We start from the raw sequence: 22,037 nt of genomic DNA on the forward strand, positions 1-22,037 counted from the left end.
TCAATGAATGGGGAAGTCATTGTTGCACCACTCCTGTGGAATAATATGTTCACAGGTTGATGTCTCACTGGAGGCACTCTACTATGAGGACACCTGGGCTCTGAGAGGGCATGGGCAAGGAAGGACTCTTTGCAGAAGAAACCACTGGTATTTCAGTGCTGCAGGCTTCCAAGCACAGCAGGCACTGTATGCTAGAGAAGTGGAGCACACTGGTAGGACCTGGTGCTAGAAAAGTTGCCTAAGAGGCAAAAACCAGACCTCCAGATGCAGCATGCACTTCAGGATCCTGCCAAGGTAGCATCCTTGCCATCATGCTAAGCAAGCATGAAAGAACTATAAAAGCAAGTTTTTGCTCCTGAAGGGCCTGTCTTGCACACACACACCCTATCAACAAAGTTTAACATCCTGCTGCCTGGCTAAGGGAACCCAGTGAAAGGACCCAGATGAATTTTCACAGTCTAGGCAGTGATGGGAAAATTTAGGGAGGAGAATAAAGCTAAATAAAAAGTCATGATGAATCTATAAAAAAAAGTTATCAACCCAATAGGAAAGAGAGAGAGAGAGAGAGAGAGAGAGAGAGAGAGAGAGAGAGAGAGAGAGAGAGATGCACAGAGAAAAACTAAAAACAGAGGCAAGAGATAAGAAAGAGAGGGGTTGGGATGTGGTTCAGTTGGTAGAGCACTTGCCTAGTATGCGCAAGACCCTGGGATCAATCCCTAGTACTACCAAAAATAAACAAAAACACACAGAGATAGGCAAGAGAGCTCACAGTTTGTTCTGTCCTTTGTGTGCTCTTTGACTCTAAATTAGACACTCCTGTAGCTTTTTAATAAATGCTCCGTTTTTGGTTTAAACTAGTTTGATCTGGTTTCAAACCATGCAACAAACCATGCCACTCAGTATTAGCAATCACAGTTCTTGAGTTAATATCTTAGATAATAATTTTATCATACCTGAGTCCTTATAATAAGTTATTGCTGTTTGTATCTGCTAGAGTTTTGACCTTTCCAGGTTTTGTAAACTCTTTTCCTTAGTGTAAAATACTACTATTGAAAAAGTTAAAAATATTTTCCATCGCATTATAGTATTACACTTTAAGTGGCACAAGTGGGTTTCACCTGGACCCCCACTATTCATTTTCCTTGGACTGTTTCCTCAGATTCCTTATTAGCAATAAGTTCTTATAAAACCTAGCAATTGGTATTTTAGAAAAAGGTCATAAAGACTCCTTTGATAGTCTTATTTTTTTCTAATTTAATGTCTTACAGGGGGACTTGGTAGATTTCCCTCCATCCAATAATTGATGCAGCTTTCTAGACCATCTTTTTTATAAACACTTGTGCCTTTCCTAAGATGGTCTCACTTTGTGTCTGTCTAATCATTTATGTGTTTGTTTTCATGTGGAGCTGATTATAGAGTAGTTTGCTTTTGTTATTTTTTTCAAATGGGCTGTTGGTGTTTTTATTGCACTGGATGGAATCAAATTTGTCAATGTGCTCTTTATTGTGTGCTCTATATCTACTGGAGTTATTAGTTTATTCTGCCTTTAACATCATTAGCAATAGGGAACACTTCACCCATGGGTGGGAGCATCAACTCCTTCCAGCAGCTTTTTTGTTCCAAGGTTTCTGATAGGTTTCCACAGTCTCAAATCACACTTTTCCTCTGATAATTTGTTTTTGTTTGAAAAAAAGAGACTCTGGATATATTTTAATTTTAATATAATTTTAATTCTTTCAGTATCTGGTTTTTCCTTCTCACCAGATTCCTTCTGTTTCCTGAGTAATGCTCATCTTTTCTCTGAATATTCCTTATTACAGGATGCTGCTTTGGTTTATGCAGACATGTCCATTTTCATCTCAAACTACTCCTTTCAATATTCATGTTTAATGTATATGACTCAGTCTGTTTCTTCTACTGATTCCCTTTCATTTTCCTCTAAGATCCTGGTGCAGATATTTTTCTGACATTTGAGATAATGGTGCTAAGGATCCCCTTTGGTGGGGGGAAGGTTATCTCTCTACCCCCAGTACCCTCAATGAGCCTCACCCCTCTCTCCTGGGCCTGAGGCTATTGTAAGAGGAGACACTTACCTAGAGACCTGGATCAGTTAGACTGCAGCAGAATCCCCCATGTGCTTTATTAAAATACAGATACCTGAAACCACCTAGACCAGTTGAATTATAAACTACAGAGCAGTGCCTGAAATCTTTATTGTTAACAATATCCCTGGGCATTTTTATGCACCCTACAGCTGAACTCCTAGAGAAGAAGGCTTCCTTGCAGGGGTGCTAATGCAGGGGACCATATCAGTACTAAGAATGCCTCAGCACTGAGTCTGGTCTAAAACTAAAGAAAACCTTCTACCAATTTCTCCAGACCCTAACTCCCAGTAGGCATCATTACTATCTGGAGAAATGGAATCTGAAAGTCCTTTTCTCAGGATCATGACGCTCAGGTGCTATCTCTGTCTTATATTTCTCTCTCCCATACACAGTGCCTTTCAAGGTTCACCATTCAATTATTGAGAGGGGATGTAGAACCATAACAATGACCCACCAACTTCTTATTCTAAATTCAGAGAATCATAAGAGTCTCTGAAACTAGCCCCAGAGCCCCAGAAGATATGCAGAGAGGCACCACTACATCAGAACCAGCAATAAAACCAATCTCCCACCTCATTCTCCAGGTGACATTAGAGGAGGGATGCTTCCTTGAAGGAAGAACTGCACCTGGCTTGTGTGATGGTTAGTTGTATGTGTCAACTTAACTGATCTAAGGAGTGCCCAAAGTGCTGGGCAAGCATTATTTCTGGGTGTGCCTATAAGGGTGCTCCCAGGAGAGGCTAGCACTTGAATCAGTAAACTGAGTAATAATCACCCTCACCAATGCAAGTGGGATTCAGCAATATGTTGAGGGCCTGAAAGGAACATAAAAGGGGAGGAAGGACAATTTGCTGTCTCTGCTCAACCTGAAGATATGCCCATCTTCTCTTGCCCTTCAACAGCACTATTTGTTCTCAGGGCTTTAGACTCAGACTAGGAATTATACCATCAGCCTGCCAGTTCTTGGGTCTTGGGTTTGGACAGGAACTCCACCAAAGCTAGCTTCCTGTTACTCCCACCCCATGACTGACTGTGGCAGGGGTAGTAATTTTAGGCTCCTTCTAGAAATGTTTGGGAATCCTCAGGTGAAGAACTCTGGCTAGAGGACTCCTCAGTGACCTTACTGAACTCAGAGCTCAAATACATCTGCCCAACCTTCCATTTTCCATCTCTCCTTTGCTCAAGGTCAGACATACCTCACAGGTTACAGATTTCCATCTTCTCCAGCTCTTTCATTTTTTCATGGATCTTTCCCCTAATAAATGTGTCACTCCCATCTTGGTGTCTGCTTCTCAAAGTACTCAGGCAAACTTGTGCCCTTACTAGGGGCAGTCCCAAAATGAGAGGTCTCTTTTGCCCCTCTACTCTGTAGTGTGGAAGTACAGAAGAGTCACAGGGTGTTGGTGGGAGGACAGACTGGCTGTTTAGAAAAGAAAAATCGCACCAGTTACCCTGTGTTTCTGTAAGGTTACATTAATGGTGTGATTCTGTATCATGTATAACCAGAGAAATGAAAAGTTTTGCTGTATTTGTGTACAATGAGTTGAAATGCATTCTGCTGTCAAGTCTAACTAATTGAAACAAATTAAAAAAACAAATGACTGAATCTGAATGAAATGGTGTTGTTTTAAAGACTGATAATACAACATTATAGAATTAGACTGTGATTTCATTATTGAACTCAGAAGCCCAGAGGATAGAGAAAGGCTGATCAGTGCACAGCTGGTCAGTAGCATCTTTGGACACAGTAGGTACTCAAAAAATAAGACTCAGGGTAAACTTGAGCATAGCCTGTCCATAGTCCTCAGCAAAGCTTTCCTCTGTGTAATAGAGTGGATAATTGCACCTCCACACCACGCGTGCACACACACACACACACACACACACACACAAAATGTCCAATGACTGCTGTGAGCTATTCCACCTTGAGGTTGGTGAACAGATTTCTAGAGTTCTACAACTGAGCCCTTACCCTGGAAGAGTGCCCACCTGGTGGGACAGAGCATCTAAACACAGGTACATGGACTAGCAGGTATGCTCTCAGAGCACTAACAGGGTCTGAAGGACTGTAGGGATAGTCATTGGGTCAGTTGAATGGCATCCATGCCCCTACAGCACTTTTCTACACAGACAGGAAGTGTTTAACCACCACAGGGTTCCAGATGTGACAACTCAGTTTCTGGAGAGAAAGGCTCAGGAAGCAGCCAAACCTTGAGGTACAGACAGACATTGGTGTTTCTGTGAAAAATGCAGCTCTTCGCTTGTAGCCATGAAAACAAAACAGCAGAAATCTAAAATGCTGAGAAATAGAAAGACTTAAACCACAGGCTCAGAGGAAGTGCTGCTTAACTTGAGTGGGAAGGCCCCAACCTGGTATGCTGCAGGCATGGGTTTCAGGACAGGGACTGCCAGCTGCCAGAGAAAATTGGGATGCACTTTACCTGGAGCATTTCTGTGCATCCATAATTCCCAGCAGTCTGGAACTTATCTTCATGTTGGCTATAGCCTGCTATATTTGGGTCCCAAACTGAACTGATTCTGAGCTTTTACATTAAGTGGAAATATTAACATGTCATAATGGGTTGTTTGAATTGACTAAATGAGAATAGAGTCAGTTCTGTTATGATACTTATCTTCAGAAGAGATTTCCCTGAGTGTGGTGGTGCACACCTACAATCTCAACTATTCAAGAGACTGAAACAGGAGGATCTCAAGTTCAAGGGTAGCAATGTCAACTTAGTGAGACCCTGCTTCAAAATATAAAGGGCTGTGGATGTGGTTCAGTGGGAAAGTGCCTCTGGATTTAATCTCTAGTACCACACACACACACACACACACACAAATAAAAACAAAAATAGGAATTGATGTGATCATGATTGATATAATAGGGAATGACTTGAGTGTAATGCAAATTGTACTTTTGAATTCACAATTCATCCATATAAAGTGTGTGAAAGTAGAAAACTAAACTCAGTTAAACTGAGCTGCATAGGCACACACACAAAACATACACGCACCTCAAACATCTACCACCTACCTCTACATACCATATATGCTACAGCTTCACTCATACATCTCTGGTATTATTATCATCCATTCATTTCAGAAAAGCATCCCCTCTATGTCTTCATAATTCATAAGTGGCAACTCTTCCAACACCCACACTCACAAGAAAATTTCAGAACTTTTTCAAGTTCAAATCCTTGTGTATTATAATATTTATTAATATATTAATCATTAACATATATAAAATTGTTATCATTTTAATTAAGTATAGTATAAACCTAACCTTTTTATGTTTATGTGTCACTGATAAAGTTTTTGAATGTTATGAACCTACCCCCATTTTTCCCATAAGACCTGCGTTTGCATGATTTCACACAGTGTTGTTTTAGGCAACTAGGATGTCATAACAAAATGAATACATATGTAAAACAATTACCACATGGTCAGTTTGCAATATATGTAATCTGCTTCCATTGTTACCATCATTATTATAGAACTTCTGGTGATTAAATAATACTTGCCATTTTTTCAAAGTTCTTCCCCAATAATGAATTTATTTTTATCTTCATGCTTTGCATATGGGTTAGATTTCTGATAATACATAAAATAAAGTGCAAATCATGGAAAGCAATTTGCCCAGGACCACAAAGCCAATCCCCATCAGATATTCAAAGATTTGTTCCTTGTCTTTAAACTTTTGAAGAAAAAAAGACATTTACAGGTATTACTTTTGAATCTCATCCCATCAGTGTAAAGCAAGGTATATAAAAGAGTGTTGCCATTTGGGAGTCAAAGAAGTATGTATAGGAATAGAAGGTTTATATTTATGAAAGAAGCCTTAAAGAAGTGAATCAGCTCCAGGGGTTGGAAGAGACCAGGTCATTTATCTGTAAGATCTACTTGAATCCCCCCTCCATTCCCCACACCAGAGATGTATCTATAGATGAAGAAACAAGTGAAAAAGGTAGTGTTTGAGTTGGCACCTTCCAGGGTCAAGGTAAAGAAACTGAAACTTGCCATGTCCCAGTTTGTCGCTTGAACCTAAGTTTCTGTTAACTATTTTCCTTTAAGAATCAGAGAGAAAGGAGAGAAAGTTCCTCAGAAAATTCAGAACAGAACCACCATTTGACCCAACTATTCCACTCCTCGGTTTATACCCAAGGACTTAAAATCTGCATATTACAGTGATGCAGCCATATCAATTGTTTATAGCAGCTCAATTCATAATAGCTAAAATATGGGACCAACCTAGATGCCCTTCAATAGATGAATGGATAAAGAAACTGTGGTATATATACACACAATGGAATATTACTCAGCTTTAAAGAAGAATGAAATTATGGCATTTGCAGGTAAATGGGTGGAACTAGAGAATATCATGCTAAGTGAAATAAGACAATCTCAAAAAATCAAAGGCCAAATATTTTATGATAAGCAGATGCTGATCCATGGGGGTGGGGGTAGGGAAGAATGAAGGACCATTGGATAATGGAGATGGGAGGGGTGGGGAAGTGGAGATGGGAAGGATGGTAGAAAGAGACAAACATTATTATACTATACACATGTATGATTACACTACAGGTGTGACTCAGCACCATGTATAGCTAAAGGAATGGGAAGTTATGTTGCACTTGTGTACATTGTGTCAAAATGCATTCTACTGTCAAGTATAACCAATTAGAACAAACAAAAAATTAACAATGAAGCATCCAGGTTTAATGTGGTGACCTATGTCTATAATCCCAGTAACTTGGGAGACTGATGCAGGAGGATAATAAGCTCTGGACCTCAGTAATTTTGTGAGACACCATCTCAAAATAAAAAAAGATGGTTGGTGGTGTAGCCCTGTGGTAGAGTGCCCCTGTGTTCAATCTCAGTGCCAGAAAAAAAGAAAAGAAAAACAACAGTCATATGTATATAACAAAAATATACTGTATGTTTCATAAATGCTAGAAGAAAGGATTTGGAATATTTTCATCACAAAGAATGACAAGTTTACCTTGATTTGAACTTCACATAAGATGTACACATTGTTTTAGTCAGCTTTTTCCATCATTGTGACCAAAATACCTGACAAAAACAGCTTAGAGGAGGAAAAGTTTACTTGGGCTTTATGACTTCAGAGGTCTCAGTCCATAGTCAGCTGACTCCATTGCTTGGAGTCCAAGTTGAGGCAGCACATTACTGGAAAATAGCCCAGTTCAGGAAGCTGCTGAGTTCAGGGCATATTCAAAAAAGAAGAAGAAGAAGAGAGAGAGAGAGAGAGAGAGAGATAGAGATGAGAGAGAGAGAGAGAGAGAGAGAGAGAGAGAGAGAGAGAGAGAGAGAGAGAGGAATGAAGGAATGGGCTGCAGGGAAGATGTATCCTTTTAAGACACACTCTCCTTCAGTCACAACCCACCTGCCTACAGTTACACCCAGTTAGTTCGTTCAAATTGGGATAGGATAGTTATATTACAGTTCTCATAATTTAATGACTTCACCTCTGAATATTCCTGCATAAACAGAAATTTGGGGGGACACCACATATCAAAACCATAACACATGTATTAAAGGATTACATGATATTCCATAACCATGTAAATTTTTTTTGAATTTCACTTTATTTTTTAAATATTGCAATATAATTATACATATTAGTGGAACTATTATGTAAAATTTTCATGTTAATTAAAAAGTATATATATAATATATTGATCAAATCAACATTTTAGTATTTTTTCTTTTTCTCATAGTATTCTTTTATGTAATCATTAAAATTCAAAAATTTTCTCCATTAGTTCTTGCATCAACTTTGAATTACTCTTAATATTAAGATCTATTATTCACTGCCTTTAAATTGTGCTTTTTGGTACAGAGGGAAGTGATTTAATTTAAATATTACTTTTTTCTTGCAATTGATAATGCTGTTGTTTGATGTCCCTGGGATTTTTCTGAGTTTATCCATTACAAAATCTGCTGTTGATGAAGGATGGAAACCTAGTCCATTCCATAGTGCTGGTAAGAGTTAAAGAAAAATAGCTGGATTGTGATAGTACATTGACTTGGGAGGCTGAGAGAGAAGGATAGCAAATTTGAGGCCAGTCTTGGTAAACTAGAGAGACCCTACTCAAAATTAAAAATGCAAAGGACTGTGGATTTAGCTTAGTGGTAAAGCACTTCACTACCCAAAGAGAGAAGGCAAGGAAGGAAGGAAGGAAGGAAGGAAGGAAGGAAGGAAGGAAGGATGGAAGGAAGGAAGGAAGGAAGGAAAGAAGGAAGTGAGGAGAAAAAAAGAAAAAACATGAATGCTCCTTTTCTCTCAGAAGAGGGGAAGAATGAGAAGAACCTGGAGAATCAGATGGCCTGTGATCTTACACAGGTTCAACTAACCCTCTTTGGGATGTGAGAAGATGTTGAACTTCATTTTGAGCCTCTAAATCAGCAATACTGTTGTTTCTATTCCCACTGGATTGTCATGAGAGTGGGAAAAAAACCCATAAAATATATTTTCAAACTACAAAATCCCAAATAGAAGAGAGGTGTTCTTAAAAACTGAACTTGTTAACCAACCTCAAGTTACTTATCCTATTAATGGAGAAAAAAAATAAAGTTACATGTTAAGTAATTCCCAGGGTAAGCACAAAGTGAAATAATGAAAGAGTTCAAAAGATTCATTGTTTTTTTTAAAAAGAAAGATTCATTTATGTTTAGATCAAGTCACAAAATATTACATACACATGAAAATAAATCGGGGGGGAAGGGAATAAGACTCAAAGTAATAATGATGTGAAAATGTCTGTAGGAAATCATATGTAAGAGACATTATGGGAGGCTGATAGGTTGAGATGTTAGGATCTTATTATTTTAGCCTAAGATTACAGAGCACTATTTAAAAATGACACCAGAGACAAAGCAGAATTCTGGATAAAATGAAAATATCCTGGGATAACTTAAGGATGTAAGGCATGGAGATCACACAAAACGGTAATACTTACATTAGGCTATTCCAGGATCACATGAGAAAGACAAAGGAGGCATATCCAGACCACAGAGACTCCCTTCTCTAGGTGAACTACTCAGTTAAGCTTCCTCTCTTTCACATATTGACCACTGTATAGTGCACGACATCAACAAAGGTTCCTAACGTGAGGGAAAAATATCTGGGATAATATTTCAATATAAATCTTAGTACATCCACTGAATAAAATGATATAAAAATCACAAGCATTTCCATCAAACACACAAGGGAATTTTCTTCCTACATGGGTTCTTCCTCAGGCTCCCTTCATATCTCTGTTCCTCAGGCTGTAGATGAAAGGTTCCAGCATGGGAGTTGCTACCGTGTACATCAGAGACATGATGGTCTCTTTCACGGTAGAATTATTAGCTGATGGACATAAATAGAGATCAACAATTGCACCATAGAACAGGACAACACAGAAATGTGGGAGCCACAGGTGGAGAAGGCCCTGTGAATACCATGAGAAGAAGGAACCTTGAGGAAGGAGGAGAATATTCGTGCATAGGACACAATAATGAGTAGGAATGGGATGACAACGACGAGTCCTCCCATGATAAATATCACCAGCTCATTGACACGAGTGTTGGAGCAGGCCAGCTTCAGCAGAGCAGACATGTCACAGAAAAAGTGGGAGATCACTTTGTCCACACAAAAAGACAATCTTGGCATGAGCAGGGTGTGCAACAGGGCATGGAATGTGGTCAGTGCCCAGCACAGCACCACCAGGGAGAGACAGAGCTTGGGGCTCATGATGGTGGTGTAGTGCAGGGGGAAGCAGATGACCACATAGCGGTCATAGGCCATGGCCACTAGAAGGAAGCTCTCCAGATCTCCAAAAAACAGGAAGAAGTACATTTGTGTCAGGCAACCTGCATAGGGGATGAATGGAACTTGGCACTGCATGTTCTGCAACAGTTTAGGAACGGTTACAGAGGAAAAGCAGAGGTCAGAGAAGGACAATCTGTTAAGGAACAAATACATGGGTGTATGTTGATGGGAGTTCAGGTGAATGAGGTTGATGAGGATGATGTTCCCTCAGGCTGGTGGTAAGATACTGGCCAGGAACAGGTCATAGAACAGGTTCTGGTGCTCTTGCAGGATGGCAGGCCCAGGAGGAGAAACTCTGAGATGATAGACTGGTTCCTTCCTGTCATGCTCTGTCTCCAGGTTCTTAAAGAGAAAATAATAGAGTCTTTTAGGATCTCAAATAAATATGCATATTACTATGATACATGACCTGTTATGTTAGGGGTCTATCAAAAAATCTTTATTTCACTCTCTTTGCAATAGTTATAATCTTATATCACAAATGTATATAATTAGAATCTTAAAAATAAGACATAAATAATTTGCTTCTTTTTAACATGGAACAGTGTTCCATTCTTTTGTAAACATTCTGATCTATTTTTTCCTTAGATACAAAATACACTGATTTTTTTGCTTTTCTGTTAGGCCAGTTACCCTCAGTGATTATAATTGTGTCCTGCTTTTTCAGTTTCTGACATGTTAATGTTTTTCAGGAACTTTTCTAAAGTTTGCACTCTTTGAATACAACATGACACTAATAAAAATCCATGTACTTGAAGGCCTGAATTATCACTTAAAACTCAGGTATTGACATCTTTCTGTCATACAGCATTCTACTTTAAGGCATAATGATTATCTTCCCTTGAAAGTAACAGAAACATAGTAAGCAAAACAGATCCCAAAATAAACTCATGATCTCTGTCTTTTGTTTTTACAACCCTGTGCTCCTGTCTCTCACATTAAGGAAAAGTAATCCAGGCTCAAACACAGAACCCTGAGAATTTTATTCCATTCATTCATTTCTCTCATCCTCTATAGTCAATCCAGCAAGTCCTTCAGAGTCTGTATTTCATTCTCTTATTCATCCTCTTTTTATCCTAAATATCACTACGTTAGACAAGCTGACCTCCTATATCACTTGAACTATGTATACAGCCTCTGAATTTATCTCTCTGCTTCTCAGCTTCAATATCTCTTCCTCCAATTACTTTCTTCTGCACCGTGACACTATAAGATGAAATTTTATCAACACTCTCTCCTGATTAAATACGCTGATAGATTCTCAGTGCTCTCATGAAAAAGGCAAAGTTTTCTTCAGAAGCACAAATAACATTTCATTACCTGATCCTTTCCCAATTTCATAGCCTCTTATGGCTGCATGATGACCCTTATATCCCCCTCTCTGCATTACTGGGCTGAAGTCATCATTTCTAGTCTTGAGTATTTCCCACTTGCTGTTCCTCCTGCCTCACACCTTCTTTCCTTGACTCCCTCTTCGCCTGGTTTACAACTCATCTTTTAGGGATATTACATGGTACGTACTAAACTAAACCTTCCTTGTATCATGATACAGTTTCCACAGGATCCTGTACTCATGTCATGGCATTCAGTGTTCTGGTCAATGGTTGATAGTGACTTCTCATTGAGTATAAACTCCATGAAGGAAAAATCACGTCTGCCTCATGCAGCAGAGCAGCACCCTGCATGGTGCCTGATGTACTCAGTATCCCATTAATACTTATTGGCTGCCTTTCCGACTGAGACATGCATTCCTACACCTTTAAAGACATCAAAACTATCAAGTTAAAAGTTAAAACTACTGCTATGGTTAATATAATTTCCAGAACAATAACTCATGTTTTTAACATTTAGCTATGAATTTTGACACTCTGTTACAAATAGCATGGGTGTAATTTTACAAACATGGAAAATGTTTGGGTAGATCAGATCTACTATTCATGTCACTATTTTGGATTGAGATTGTGTACAAATATATATATTTTTTAGGTTTCTAGGAACTTCCTAGTTTACTTTATTAAAATGTTTATTTTTTAGGTGTAGATAGACACAATATCCTCATTTTATTTGTTTATTTTTATGAGGATCAAACCCAGTGGCTCACACATGCTAGGCAAGCACTCGATCACTGAGCTGCAACTCTGGCCCCTGGCCTGAAATTCTTCATGCTTTATTTCACATTATGTCATTTGTATTGGTGTGGGGAAAGTGAATATGATGGTAATTTTAGAAATTATGGGGGAAACAAAAAATTCTACCTTCAAGTCCTTAATTGAGTTCTTCCTCCATTATCCATAGCCCATGTGATTGTTAATTTCATGGTTCATTTCAATTAATTTCAACTTGACTTGGCCTTGATGCCTAATGTGTTAGTTTTAGTTAGATTTCTCTCACTCTGACTGAAATCACTGACATAAGCAACTTAAAGATGGAAACATTTATTTGGCTCAGTTTAGGGTTATCAGTACATGGTTGTCTGACTCTCTTGCTCTAGGCCTGAGGTGAGGCAGATCATAATGGCAGAAGGGTGTGGTGAAGGGAAGCTGCTCAGTTCATGGCATCCAGGAAGCAGAAAGAGAGTGAGGAGTGAGGGAAGGGGCCAGAGAGAAGATAAACCCCTTCCCGAGCTTGTGTCCAGTGACCTGTTTCCACCAGGTAGGTTCCACCCACAGTAGTCTTTTCAGTCATCAATGGATTAATCCACTGATGATTTCATTGGCCTCATGATTCAATTAATTCCCCAAAGCACTGGCTGTGAACAAATGAGCCTTTGGTGGCCATTCCAGTTTCAAACCATATTGTCTCATTTTGGTCAAACACCAATCTAGATGGTGCTGTGAAGTCATTGTAATGTGATTACCATTCTACTCAATAAAATATATTTTCCTTCATTTTTGGGGGGTGTGGTGCTTTGTATATTAAGTGAAAGCCCTAAAAGGGAAGACTGAAGTCTGCTGAAGAGGGAAAGATTCTGCTCCAGTTTGCCTTCAGACTCAAGACTGTAGCACCAACACTACTGGGAATCCATTCTATTGACCTGCCCTGTAGATTCTAGACCAGTCAGTCCCATGACCATGAGAGTTAATTTCTTAAAATGAATCACCTTCTCACTCTTTGTCTCTGTTCTTCTCTACTACTCCCTCTCTATCGATATATATATTTATCTGTGTAAATGATCTGGTTCTGATTGCTGGAAAATTCTGACACTAGTATTTCACACTATGCCCCAAATCTGACAAATAAATCAAGGGAGGAATATTAAGAGATGTAAGGAGCTCCTCAACTAAAATGACAATGGAAACCAACTATTCACCCTGCTAGAGGTGATTTAATCAGCTGCATTAACATTTTTTACACAGGAACATTATCTGCTGGCATTGCAATGGGAAGAAAATGTCTACTGCTAATCGTACATCTGGTTTCTCAGAATATTTCTTCTTTTCTGAGGAAATTCCATCTCAGAGGTCAAGAGTTGTGACTAGGAGTCATAAGCAAGAGGCATAACTCTCAGCTGCTGTGCTGAGGATAGACTAATCTTCTCCCTGACCAATTAAATCAGGAATTATCAGTAGGGGGTGTACATAGGAGTCAGTGAAGGCAGAGCTTCTAAATTTAGTGTACATGGAACTCATGTGGGAATAATGTTAAAATACTTATTCTGGTCTTATAATTCGGATTTTATATTTTTCATTAACACCCATAGAAAATCTGCACTTTGGTAGACAGACTGAACAGGAATAGGAAGGACAAATATTTTCTTTAAATTACAGATTATTGGGTCTTCTCAGAAAAAATACAAATGTAATTTCTGAAAAGGGGCACTGTTCAAATAATGTTAAAGATTCACAGATGATTTTAAAAGAAAGTAAGACTTTAGAACTACTGCATTAAGACTACATAGCACACACAGATGTCCATATGTTGAAATGATATAATCTTGTATCATAAGATATGTTGCACATTGATATTTATGAATGTTATCATTAACAACTAAACTGGCAAACATTAGACAAAATACTAGTAGAATGTTGGAAACATTTGGGAGACAGAGAAATACAGAATTGACAATCATCACATATTAAAAAAAAAGGAAAACATAAAACCTGGAAAAACTCTGCCTTTAAATTGGAAAGACACTACAGATGAAAAACGTACCACCCTTCTTGACTTAGAATTTCTGAGAGTGACTCTAAGACCCTGACCTGAGATCCATCTCTCCTCATTCATTGTGGGCATGTGAATTAAAAACCCCTATTGTCATAATCTGTGTCTACACCACCCAGCTCATATCTCTCACAGAACTCATCTCTGTGCCTAAGGAAACCTGCTCCCAATGGAGTTCAGGTCCTGGGGTAACTAATTAAAGACAAACCAATTATCCAGGACCTCTCTAGGACAATTCTCTCAGAGTCCTGCTGCAAGGAGTCATTACAGCCACTGATCACACCTGACTATTTATTGGGAAACACTGAGTATTGAAAGAAACTCAGGGATGGATGCTTAATCATTGCCTGCTTGGGGAATGCACAGGAGTTCTGTGCTAGTGGGATCTGCTCATTGGAGGGTAACAAGGATGGTAGGGAAACCCTTAAAATTAATCAGGGACCATGTCATGAATAATTCAGCATCTTAGAAGTACACAAGATTATACAAAAACAATTGGTGGCTCTAAGTAGAAACCACCGTGAAAGACACATGTTTTAGATGGAATCCTCAGTGGAAGTTTCTGACTATAACATAACCCCCTGTAAATAGGCCCAAGGAGATAAAAACTTGCTGCTAAAACTTGATGCTAACGAGGCTCTGACTTCTATTATTCAACTGTGTGTATATATTTTTATAAAATAAATATATTTATTTATATGAAAAGGAGAGGAATAAGAAAAAAAATTGAATACTCCCACTTTATGTTCAATACTTTCTCAGGTCAAGATAGAAGAAGAAACTCAGGTTTCATATTATTCATTTACTTTTGCCTCCTTACCTTTCTAGGAAGTTCATTATAGCATCATCATCAATGCCATCCCAAACACTCTCCATATATGTTAGGTGACCTCCTAATGTCATGTTCTATGTCAATGAAATTGATTACAAGATCATACCATCATCTATTGTTTTTCTTCCTCCACTTCCTGTTCCAGATACTCCTGTACTTGGAAGTGACAAACTGAATGAAGTTCTGTGCAGAGTGATGCAGTGCAAATGTCATTCCTAGGAGATCTGCTTCTTTGGGTTGTTATAGATTATATTAACATTTATTTCTTAATATAAAAATAGGATGTGGTACACAAAAATTGCCCCGAACTTTCAGACACATTCCTCTCTACTGTGGTTGTGTACAATCAAGCTTTCCTTGGTATCAGTGTCAATCTCCTCTGTTCTTTGTACATTGGTTTACTAAGAACTAAGAACCAGAGAGAGAGAGAGAGAGAGAGAGAGAGAGAGAGAGAGAGAGACTGAGACTGTGCCATAGGCTCAATTTCCACATTAGGAAAATAGTTATTTCAGCCCTGGCAGAAGAGCATGTGCTCTGAGAACTAAATATTTTGATAAGCCATTTTAGGTGCATCAGTCTCATCTCTTAGTTCAACCACAGCTGCAGGAACCCAGCTATGAACTGGCTTCAACCAGCTTCAGTAGATGCAAATTGACATCACCTCTCTTCAATCCTTCTCCACCTGCTCCTTGATTTTTGTTCTGGAATACTTTTATTTTGGTACTGTGTATCGAACTCAGTTGCAGTCAACCACTAAACCACATCCCCAGTCTTTTTTGTATTATAATAGATGGGGTCTCAATGAGTTGCTTAGCACTTCACTAAGTTGCTGAGACTAGTTTTGAACTCATGATCCTCCTGCCTCAGCCTTCTGCACCAGTGGGATTACAGGCAGATACCACCTCATTTGGTTCTGGGATATTTCTTACTCCAGAGACAGATGTCATAGGAACTCTCCTCATACTCATACAAATATTAAGGTCTATGATACATTTAAGTTTAATTATTTTAGAGAATGAAAGGAAGGGAGTGAGATTTTATAGCATAAGAAACTTGATTTTTCCTTCACCATTTGTTGGAAAAGCTACATTCCACTGATTTGCCTTGGTTACAGTACTAAAAATCAATGGAATATATAAGAGTGAATCCAGTTCTGCATTCTATGCTATTCTCTCAATACTGATATATGTTTCTACATTTTCTTTTATTTCATCCTTCCTTGGTTATTGTCACTTAACAGACTGGAAATAAGAGATGTGAAACCTTCTATTTTGTTCTTCTTTTCCAAAACTGAATTTAATTTCTAGCTTCTCTGTCTTCACATATAAATTTTATAATGAGATCATCAATTTGTGCACAAAAAGTCTTGTTGGAATTATGGTTAGAATTTTGCTGAATCTTGAATAAATTTTTGAAGAGTCAACATATTAAGTATATTGCATCTTTCAGTTCAGACCATAACATGCATTTGTATTTCTTATATCTTTCATTTCTCTAATCAGTGTTTTGTAGTTTTGATACACAGTAGTTCCACTTATCCATGTTCTCACTTCCTCTGGTTTCAGTTACTTCCACTAAACCACAGTCCTAAAATATTTAGTGGAAAATTCCAGAAGTAAACAATTCACAAGCTTTCAATTACATGTCATTTGAGTAGCAGGATGAAATCTTGTGCTGCCCTGCTGCATTCTACTAGGGATATGAATAATCCCTTTTCCAGCATATCTGTTTATGCTACCCATCTGTTACTCTTTTATCATATCAACTATTACAGTAATTCAGTGCAATAAGTAAGACTTGCATAATAAACCTTAGTAAAGGTCAAGTAGATATCCAAGTAAAACTCACATTGTAGTCTAATGCTACATCACACTGTCTGCGTCACTCACCTCACTTCATCTCACCACGTAGGCATTGTTAACAGCTCATATCATCACAAGCAGAATGGCAAGTGCTACACAATAAGATATTTTGAGGGAGACAGAGAACACTCGGATAACTTTTATTACAATATATTTGCACAGTTCTATTTAATTAGTTATTATTGTTAATTGCTTACTGAGCCTAATGTATAAATTAAACTTTACCACAGGTATGCATGCATTGGGGAAAAATAGTATATATATAGAATTTGGTACTATCTCTGGTTATCTCTGGGTGTACTGAAGTATATTTCTTTGGATAAGGAGGCAAGTGCTACATTTTGTAAGCTTTATACTTAAGTACTTAATGATTTGGTATTATTTGAAAGTATACTTTGAGTTTTTTCATAATTTTTAAATATATTGGCCTTGTATCCTTTGATCTTTGTAACAATCATTTATTAGTTCTGGGACCCTTTTTAGATCCTTTGGGATTCTGTATAAACACTCATGTTGTCTATGAAAAGAGGTAGTCTAATTTCATTTCTAAAATCCTAATCTATATATATTTTAGTTCTTTTTTTTGCCCTTACTCACCACATAATCATAAAAGGATCAATTTTTCAAGAAGATATAAAATCCTTAAAAGTAATTTGAACTCTATGAAAAGGAAAGTACAACTTATAAAAATTACTGGGATGCAACCAAAGGAGTCCCTAGAGAAAAATCTATAGAACTAAATGCATATATTCAAAAACAGAAAGATCTAAAGATGGTCATCCACATTTCCTCATTATCAAGTTAGAAAAAGAGCAAATTAAATTTAAATTAAACAGAATTAAATAAATAATAAAATGAGAATAGAAATCAGTGAAACTGAAAACAGGAAATCAATAGAGAAAATGAATTAAACCAAAAGCTGCTTCTTTGAAAAGTTCTACAAAATTAAGAAGCCTCTAGACAGACTAAGGAAGAGAGAGAAAGGCCACAGGAGAGAGAAAGGATTTAAATTACTTATATCAGGAAAAATGTAATACTGTGAACAACTATATTACCATGCATTCACGAATCTAGATTCAAGGGACCAATTCCTTAAAAGAAAAAAATCTTGCCTATGCACCCAAGAAGAAACAGACAATCAGAATAGGCCTTTACTAATCAAGGAACTTGAGTCAATAAGTAATAACCTTCTAAAACAGAAAGTTCCAGGCTCAAATAGTATATTTTGGTATATTCTAACAACATTTAAGGAGGAAGGTATACCAATTCTGTACAAACCTTTTGGAATAAAGAAAAAGAGGGAATACCTCTTAATTCATTCCATGAGAGCAGAATTACCATAGTATCAAAATCCAATAAAGACATTAAAAGTACAATCAAATATCTTTCATGACTACAGATGTAAAAATTCTGAACTAAAATATTAGAAAATGAAATTCAATCATGTATGAAAAGAATTTTAAACCACGAGCAACTGAAATCCATCCCTGATATATTAGGCTGGTTGGGACATTCAAAAATCAATAATGTAATCCAACCCATCACAAGCAATAGAAGAAAGAAATCACATGACCAAATCATTAAACGCAGAGAAAATCATTTGGCAAAATCCAGCAGGTAGTTCCTCAATTTCAGAAGCATAGTTACCAAAAAACCTACAGTTGACATGCTTAATGGTGGGAAACTTGATACATTCTCCCTAAAATCATAAACAAGGCAAGTATGCCGCTTATCATCTCTGGTTTTCAACATAGTACTGGAAATTGTGGCTAATGTGATGAGAGGAGGGAAACAAGGAGTGATAGATTAGAAAAGTAGAAATAAAACTGTGTCTGATGCTGACATGGGCCTCTAAACAGTAAATCGAAAAAAAACTCACAAAATAACTCTATTAACTCATAAATGGTTATAGGCAAGTTGTATGATCAAGCTAATATACATGAGTCAATTAGTTTCCTGCACTCCAACATGGAACATGTGGAATTTTATATTAAAAACAATGTCGGGCACTGGCAGGCTGCGGAGAGGTCGGCGGAAAGAAGGGCGGGGGAGGAAGGCTGAGGGAAGAGAGGGCACCGCGGGCGCTGGGCGCTGGGGCACAATTGTGGGAAGGAGGCTGCAGCGTGCCGCGGGGGGGGGGGCAGGGGAGGAGGGCGGGAGGTGCACTAGCGGCGGCGGCGCGCTGCACTATGGAGCCGCATACCCACCTGTATCCCTCCTGCCCCTCGCGGCTTCTGGTCAACCCGCATCTTCGCGAGCGCCGCTCTGTCCTGCCCGCTGGCCTAGCTCCCCTCCCTGGCCCTGATGGGCGGATGGGCGGGCAGTTGGCCTGAAGTGGCCCAGAGGTGACGGCTGGGCCGGCCAGCAGGCGGGCAAGGATGCTGAATGTCTGTGCTGCTCCCAACTGCACGCGAAGAGCTCGCAGTCAGACCTGGTGTTCTTCAGGTTCCCGTGGGGTCTGGGCAGAGCCAGAAGTGGGTAGAGAACTACAGAAGAGCTGACTTAGGACACAAAACAGCTGATCAGCTAAATAAACACTTGGAGAACTCTATGATCTGTAGAACTATACATTTTGCAGAGGCATCAGTAAACTAAAGAATGATTGAGTTATTTTATTTCTCAAAATTAATACTTGCAGCACTCCAGTGGCGGTGCGGGTGTCGGAGGGAGGTAGGCTTTGAGGGTGCTTCGCGCTCATTGAGACTGCATCTCAGGGATGATGGTGGAGGGAGATAATCGCAGCACTAACCTGCTGGCTGCAGAGACTGCGGATCTGGAAGAGCAGCTACAAGGAAGGGGAGAAATGATGCTGATTGCTGATAAAATTCTCCAATGGGAAAGAGCCTGGTTTCCACCTGCCATCATGGGTGTGGTTTCTTTGGTGTTTCTGATTATCTATTATTTGGATCCATCTGTTCTCTCTGGTGTTTCCTGTTTTGTGATGTATTTGTGCTTGGCTGACTACCTTTTTCCCATTCTAGCACCTAGAATTTTTGGCTCCAATAAATGAACCACTGAACAACAGCAAAGATTCCATGAAATTTGCAGCAATCTGGTGAAGACTCGTCGCAGAGTTGTGGGCTGGTGGAAACGCCTCTTTACATTAAAGGAAGAAAAACCTAAAATGTACTTCATGACCATGATCATTTCTCTTGCTGCAGTTGCCTGGACTGGACAGCAAGTCCACAACCTATTTCTCACCTACCTGATAGTGACTTTCTTACTGTTGCTTCCTGGACTGAACCAACATGGAATCATTTCGAAGTACATTGGAATGGCCAAAAGGGAGATAAAAAACTTCTCAAACAAAAAGAAAAGAAAAATGAATAATGCATCTGCTTTATTCCTGTGTTAATGGAGTATGCATCGCCCCTGGGAACAGTTCCTACTATGCTGTTTGGATGCTAAAATGTTACAGAAGTAGCTCTTGCTCTGCCTCACTCTGCCCTTAGTTCATAGAAACTCACACTTGCCAGGTAAGGCTTTGTGCATAGTGTCTTTGAGTCAGGTGTAGCTGGGTACATTTTCATCAGTTGGCCTTAAATGGACAACTCATTAATGAGTATGGCTTGTCTTGATTTTTCTCACCCAGGGATAATTGAATTTTTTACTTTTGACAACTTCCTTTAAAATAACAGTGGTAAATTTTACTTTTTAGTGAAATTAACAGTGTTGACTTTTTTTTAGCTAGGTGCAAGGTAGTGATCTGTGGCTATGAGAAGCTGGATCTACTGTCTGCTTCACAGTTTGCTTAAAAAAACTGTCTGGCTTCATGAGTATAGAGACCAAGTTTACTACTTCTGTGGAAGAGACCAATTAATTAAGATTTGTTCTTTGTGCTGTTTTGTTGTTGTTGTTTGTTTGTTTTTCACCATGGGAGAATAATACCCATGGAATAAAATATAGCTAATCCCATGCCCTAGTTTGTATAGGTTTCTCCCTTGTGCAAAACTTAAGCCATTTCTAGGAAACATTGATTCTTTGTTCCACAGGGAATCTGACATACTTAGAGCTGCTGTTCCCTGCACCACTTCAAGTTAGTAAACCCTTAAGTCTTTTTAACAGCAGACTTTCAAAAGATTGTACTTAGGATTTTTAGCATACCTAGCATTTCATGTTTTCAGCTGACTTAAAGTCCGTAGTATATTAAGACTTATGTTAGATACCTTTACTCCATGACTAACTAAACAAAGACAAAAGTCTTCCTGTGTTTAGTCAAAATTCATTACAGTAGAGAAGAAAATAATCTAATTTTTAAGACCAGAGAAAGCCTTCAAGGGTAAACCTCAAATTCCCATTCTTTGGTTGTGGCCATTACTTGGTCCCTTTTGGTTTGGCATTGAAGATAGTGACTACACTGACAACTTTTTTCCTTCAATATTTCTTTGAAAAATTCCGGGACTATTGGTGAGAGCAGACACGTAGTGATAGCTGGCTTCTGATCTACATAGATTCGTGACTTTTTGGAAAGCTCATCAGTCTTTCCTTCTCAGTAGCTAGAAATTTAGAGTAGTTGAAATCTGTAGGAATAAACCTTTGAAGGCCAAAATGTGACATGTTTGGGAACAATTCTTAAACTGATTAATTAGCCGTAATGTAGTTTTGTGAATTTATTGCACTGACACTGTAAAACCTGTACCTTGTGGTATCTCTGTTCCTAATTAAGTGTTGTTTTCTCCCTTCAATATTGCTGTAAACAGTGGCATCCAGTAGTATTTGTTTGATTCTTTTTTTAATGTTTCATATGATAATTACCTTAATTTTACATGTGTTTCCTCATTGTAAATAAGCCAGTTTTCCTATCTGGATTTTTTTTTTTTTTGTGAATACATGTTCTACCAATTAACTACTTTAGCAATTTTAATCCTGTATTATTTCTTCTACTTTGTTTTGTGTAAAAGGGGAAAAATAAAAAAAATTTAAAAAGCTGAAAAAAATTAATACTTGCAGATACGTGTAAAGTCATTGGTTGAGTCCTCATAGGACAGTTCTTTGAGATAATGCCATACCAACAATATTTGAGCTTACAAGTCCTTTGAACAATCCACATAGTAGACACAGAAAATGAATAAAAGAATTGGGTGAAGATGAACTCCAGACCCTAAAGGAGAAAAAGCAAAAAATTGACAAAACTTCTGAACAGGAACAAAAACATAAAGAAACAACAGTAATGTTCAGAAGAAGGGGGTGATAAGCAGGATGAAGATAGTTTACCTTTAACCCTTGAAGAGAAGGAAAAC

At 38.3% G+C, this 22,037-nt stretch overlaps 2 pseudogenes; one reads left to right on the forward strand and one right to left on the reverse strand.

Moving 5' to 3' along the window:
• Positions 1-9,367: 9,367 nt before the first annotated feature.
• On the reverse strand, positions 9,368-10,268 carry LOC124980044 (olfactory receptor 1468-like; annotated as a pseudogene).
• Positions 10,269-19,516: 9,248 nt separating this feature from the next.
• On the forward strand, positions 19,517-20,127 carry LOC124981016 (ADP-ribosylation factor-like protein 6-interacting protein 1; annotated as a pseudogene).
• Positions 20,128-22,037: the final 1,910 nt, after the last annotated feature.

This window comes from Sciurus carolinensis, chromosome 3 (assembly GCF_902686445.1).
Source record: "Sciurus carolinensis chromosome 3, mSciCar1.2, whole genome shotgun sequence".
Taxonomy (NCBI): Eukaryota; Metazoa; Chordata; class Mammalia; order Rodentia; family Sciuridae; genus Sciurus; species Sciurus carolinensis.